Genomic DNA, 6,000 nt, shown 5'->3' on the forward strand with positions numbered 1-6,000 from the left:
TGAATTATATAATTGAAAAGCGCTCTACCTGCTTGTACTATTGACTCAATAAATACCACCTTGATGGTGACATCATAAATGAAGTAATGAACCAAAAGCAAATGTAACCCTAACATTAGAAATCAGAATGATCAAACAATCTATCCATCCTGTATGAACTACTTTCTTTTTTTCCATTTGTAAAATAAAACAAAGAACATGTACAGCATATAACATTAAAAAATCACATGGTGATGTATACTCTACAAAGGATTTCATGTGTTTTACCAATCAATGGTACATATTGCTCAAATCCCATACCTGTCTGATGAGCTTTAGAAGAGAGCAGTAAGGATGTGGCCAGCTTCCCTCAAAGCTTGCAGGTGAATAACATTACAATACAGATGTCTGTTAATACAATACGTGTTCACCACACCTTTCCTGGTCATCAATCTAAAGTAGAACATTGCAAAACGTGTAAAGTTACTTTCTAGTAGCTTGGGATTGCTTTCAAGGAGCCACAATAAGAACTGTATACTTTTAGGTTTCTTCCTTTAGTGCTATAGTTTTAGTGCTGAATGTGTTTTCACCAATGATTTTATAGTTTTTTTTTTTATATAATTATGTTCTTCTTTACCTCTTCCTGACAGCCAATTTCCATTTCTGTTTTTGTTTCTCCTCTCCTTTCTTCCAAGAGCCATAACTTTTTTTATTTTTATGCGCAGATAGACATATGAGGGTTTATTTTTTTTGCAGGACGAGTTGTACTTTTGAATGGCCTTATTCATTTTACCTTACCACATATTGTACTGGAAAACAGGGAAAAAATCCAAGTGTGGTGAAATTGTGAAAAAAAAAATCAACTCTCTTATTGTATTTTTTTGTTTTTACGTCATACATTGTGTGGGAAAAATTACAATAAGATTATCCTCATTCGTACAAATGCAGCAATACTAAACAGTTTTTATTACTTTAATAGTGGGAAAAAAATCAGAAATTTGTAACAAAAAAAAAAAAAAATGTTTCTTTATTATATCACCATTTTCCGAGACCTGTAACGTTTTTATTTTTTGGTATAAAGAGATGTGTGAGGGCTTATTTATATTTATATCATTTTTATTTATACCATTTTGGAATAGATATGAAATTTTGATTGCTTCTTACAGTATTTTTGCGGTATTGTGGTGCTTACTTATTTTTTCAATTTTTTTTCTGTTTACGGGTTAAATAATTTTATATTTTGATACATCAAACTTTTTTGTATTGTACAGTGGCACATATGTATTTCTTTATTTTTATGTTATGTTTACTTTTAAGGGGGGGTGTTATTCAAACTTTTTTTTTTTTTCATATCTTTTAAAACTTTTTTTTGCTGTATTTGTTAGTCCCCTTAGAGGACTTGAACCTGCCATCAAGATATTGCTGCATATAGTAAAAATCATGGACTTCTTTGACGCCCAGTCACAAGCTGGATTTTAAAGAAGCTCCATAATGACAGGCCTGGAGGTTTTTAACAGACCCCCAGCTGTCGTAGCAACCCATGCTAGAATGATGCCCCATGCCCATGTGCTGTTAATGCTTCTAACAGAGTTTGTCAACAGCAGTTAACATGTTAGCTGTTGTGGGCGCAGTTCCACTTCACCCATGAGTGTTAGTGGCAGGTTCCGGCTACGTGTGTCAGTCATTATCTGCCAGGTTTGAGTCAGGCTCAACTCTTGAGCCTGCTCCTTATACCTGCTACCAACTTGGGCAATACATGTACCGTGAATGTTGGTAAGGGATAATATTAACCCCTTAAGCCCCGGAGCATTTTCCATTTTTGCATTTTCATTTTTGCTCCCCTTGTTCCCAGAGCCATGGCGTTTTTATTTTTTGGTCAATATGGCAATATTGCGTAAACGCGGCGTTTTCGCCGCCATTGACTTGCATTAGAACGCACCAATTCTGCAAGACTGCATCTGTACTTGCGTAATTGGCGCGTTCTAATGTGCGGATGGTACCCGGGTGTAGAGGAGAGGAGAGTCTCATCCACACCCAGGTACCATTAAAAAAGCTGTAAAACAAGAATAAAATAAAAAATATATATATACTTACCATCTGTCGGCCCGCGCAGCGCTCCTGCTTGGTTCCCGGCACTTGCAGTGAGTTGAAGGACCTGCGCTGACGTCAGAGTCATGTGACGGGTCACGTGACGCTGACGTCGGCAGGTCTTTCAATTCAAAGTTGCCGGCAGCCGGGAGAACGGAGTGAGCAGGACAGCGCGGGCCATCAGAGGGTAAAGTATACATGTATTTTTTATTTTTACCATTCTCTCGGGTCACACTATATAAATCCATGCTGTTTGCATGGATTAATATATAGTGTGACCTAGTTGTCAAGCACTTTCCAGGTGATGCTAAAATCGCCTGGAAAGCGCTTGTCAATCCACATGCGGAAACGCATGTGGAAACGCATGTGAATCCGCATGTATTCCGCAGGAAAAACGCATGTACAATCTGCATGCGTTTTTTCTGCCAGGGAGATGCAGAAATGCTGCAGAAATTTTCTGCTTCATTTCTGCATCGTGTGCACATACCCTTAGGGAACAGCTGGGGTAGAGTTACACCATAATTTGTGACTTGTTATGTAGTGGCATATAATGTGTCAGTCTACAACATCTGGAATAACCACATGAATGTAAAATTCAGAAAACTAGCTAAACCACAAAAGACAACTTTAAAAAGTTACAAATCCTTTGACAAATTTGTTGCAAATCAAAAGACCATTAATTGAGAGCTATTCAGGCTAAACAACCAGTAGCAATGTCAAGGTAAAATATATATTATAGAAAATCAATTAGTGTCTTTTAATAGATTACCTAATCAGTGTGAACCAATATAGCGATGAAGGAATAATCTATGTGTATGTATGTATGCAAATGTGTATATGCACATGGATTATGTTAATAGTTAATGAATATATAACTAACAGCTTCTGTTCTAAATTGTAGGCACGAACAACTAAATGATTTCCTGGGAATGACGTATGCATGTGAATGGCTGATAACAGAGAGATTCATGTCGAGTTGGCAAAGATGGCGCTGAGGGGCAAACTCACCCCCTCCATCGGAATTCCTAAGGCGTTACTCAAACCAAGAGATACATACAGTTAGGTCCATATATATTAGGACAGAGACAAAATTTTTCTAATTTTGGTTCTAGACATTACCACAATGAATTTTAAACAAAACAATTCGGATGCAGTTGAAGTTCAGACTTTCACCAGAAGCGGTAGACAAGCAGAGTAAAACGAAACCGCCGGAGCGGAGGACAAGGCAGAGCAGAGAGGAACCGCCGGAGCGATGGGTAAGTCAGAGCAGAGAGAAACTGCCGGAGCGGTGGGCAAGACAGAACGGAGCGAAACTGCCGGAGAAGTGGGCAAGACAGAGTGGAGCGAAACCGCAGGTGCGGTGGACAAGGCAGAGCAGAACGGAACCGCCAGAGTGGTGGGTAAGTCAGAGCAGAGAGAAACCGCCGGAGTGGTGGGCAAGACAGAGCGGAGCGAAACCGCAGGTGCGGTGGACAAGGCAGAGCAGAACAGGGCTGAAGGTGCAGGCAGAGAGAACAGGCTCTGTTCACATGGAACAGACTGGAAAATGCAGGAAGATGGCTAGAACACAGGAGGTGGATAAGGAGGAAGGGAAAAGCAGAACCAGATACACACAAGGTACTTACTATGAAGTAGCGAGTGGACACAAAACTCACAAACAGAAGTACAGAGACAACGAGTTGGAGTTAGGTGCAGGTTCAGATACTGCAGGAAAAGGGAAGGTACGGACAGAGAGAAAAACAGGTAACAGGCTACCATACATTTCAGACAGGAACTGCTACTGCAATGAGATACAAGAACGAGCCTGGGTATACAGCCACCAGAGATGCGGAAATGGACAAGAAGTCACAGATAACAGGTCTGGGTATGCAGCCCCCAGAGATGGAGGAGACGGACAAGAAGTCACAGATAACAGGTCTGGGTATGCAGCCCCCAGAGATGGCGAAAACAGACAAGAAGACACAGAACTGGACCTGGCAACTTCAGAGTCAAGGAGAACACTGAAAGATAGTGTTTCTCAGGCCCCTCCTACTGGGTGGAGGGGGTTTAAATATTCAGTGACTCACAGCAATAGGATGGAGAAGCATTAGGGGTGCGCACACAGCAGCTGTAAGAATCAGGAAGTAACCGGGCAGCCACCCTAAGCAGTAAGTCATGAAACATGCACACAGCATGAACTGGAGCAAGATTTGCAGGCTGGACTGACAGGTAAGATTGCGGTTGGAACTTTGGGCAGACATACAGTACAGACCAAAAGTTTGGACACACCTTCTCATTTAAAGATTTTTCTGTATTTTCATGACGATGAAAATTGTACATTCACACTGAAGGCATCAAAACTATGAATTAACACATGTGGAATTATATACTTAACAAAAAAGTGTGAAACAACTGAAAATATGTCTTATATTCTAGGTTCTTCAAAGTAGCCACCTTTTGCTTTGATGACTGCTTTGCACACTCTTGGCATTCTCTTGATGAGCTTCAAGAGGTAGTCACCGGAAATGGTCTTCCAACAATCTTGAAGGAGTTCCCAGAGATGCTTAGGACTTGTTGGCCCTTTTGCCTTCACTCTGCGGTCCAGCTCACCCCAAACCATCTCGATTGGGTTCAGGTCTGGTGACTGTGGAGGCCAGGTCATCTGGCGTAGCACCCCATCACTCTCCTTCTTGGTCAAATAGCCCTTACACAGCCTGGAGGTGTGTTTGGGGTCATTGTCCTGTTGAAAAATAAATGATGGTCCATCTAAACGCAAACAGGATGGATTAGCATGCCGCTGCAAGATGCTGTGGTACCCATGCTGCTTCAGTATGCTTTCAATTTTGAGTAGCCATCTTTTGCTTTGATGACTGCTTTGCACACTCATGGCATTCTCTTGATGAGCTTCAAGAGGTAGTCACCGGAAATGGTTTTCACTTCACAGGTGTGCCCTGTCAGGTTTCATAAGTGGGATTTCTTGCCTTATTAATGGGTTTGGGACCATCAGTTGTGTTGTGCAGACGTCTGGTGGATACACAGCTGATAGTCCAACTGAATAGACTAATGGAATTTGTATTATGGCAAGAAAAAAGCAGCTAAGTAAAGAAAAACAAGTGGCCATCATTACTTTAAGAAATGAAGGTCAGTCAGTGCGAAAAATTGGGCAAACTTTGAAAGTGTCCCCAAGTGCAGTTGCAAAAACCATCAAGCGCTACAAAGAAACTGGCTCACATGAGGACCGCCCCAGGAAAGGAAGACCAAGAGTCACCTCTGCTTCTGAGGATAAGTTTATCCGAGACACCAGCCTCAGAAATCGCAGGTTAACAGCAGCTCAGATTAGAGACCAGGTCAATGCCACACAGAGTTCTAGCAGCAGACACATCTCTACAACAACTGTTAAGAGGAGACTTTGTGCAGCAGGCCTTCATGGTAAAATAGCTGCTAGGAAACCACTGCTAAGGACAGGCAACAAGCAGAAGAGACTTGTTTGGGCTAAAGAACACAAGGAATGGACATTAGACCAGTGGAAATCTGTGCTTTGGTCTGATGAGTCCAAATTTGAGATCTTTGGTTCCAACCACCGTGTCTTTGTGCGACGCCGAAATGGTGAACGGATGGACTCTACATGCTTGGTTCCCACCGTGAAGCATGGAGGAAGAGGTGTGATGATGTGGGGGTGCTTTGCTGGTAACAATGTTGGGGATTTATTCAAAATTGAAGGCAAACTGAACCAGCATGGCTACCACAGCATCTTGCAGCGGCAAGCTATTCCATCCGGTTTGCGTTTAGTTGGACCATCATTTATTTTTCAACAGGACAATGACCCCAAACACACCTCCAGGCTGTGTAAGGGCTATTTGACCAAGAAGGAGAGTGATGGGGTGCTACGCCAGATGACCTGGCCTCCACAGTCACCAGACCTGAACCCAATCGAGATGGTTTGGGGTGAGCTGG

General features: G+C 42.1%; 1 protein-coding gene across 1 annotated transcript in view; it reads right to left on the bottom strand.

Moving 5' to 3' along the window:
* The window catches only part of LOC141156360 (beta-1,3-galactosyltransferase 2-like), a 135,962-nt gene extending 135,591 nt beyond the window's left edge, over positions 1-371 (bottom strand). Inside the window, exon 1 of the mRNA XM_073642553.1 lies at positions 301-371. The gene's annotated coding sequence lies outside the window, so the exon portion shown is untranslated. The remainder of the gene's footprint in view (positions 1-300) is intronic.
* Positions 372-6,000: the final 5,629 nt, after the last annotated feature.

This window comes from Phyllobates terribilis, unplaced genomic scaffold, assembly GCF_046119375.1.
Source record: "Phyllobates terribilis strain yellow unplaced genomic scaffold, ASM4611937v1 Scaffold_8__6_contigs__length_399053987, whole genome shotgun sequence".
Classification (NCBI taxonomy): domain Eukaryota; kingdom Metazoa; phylum Chordata; class Amphibia; order Anura; family Dendrobatidae; genus Phyllobates; species Phyllobates terribilis.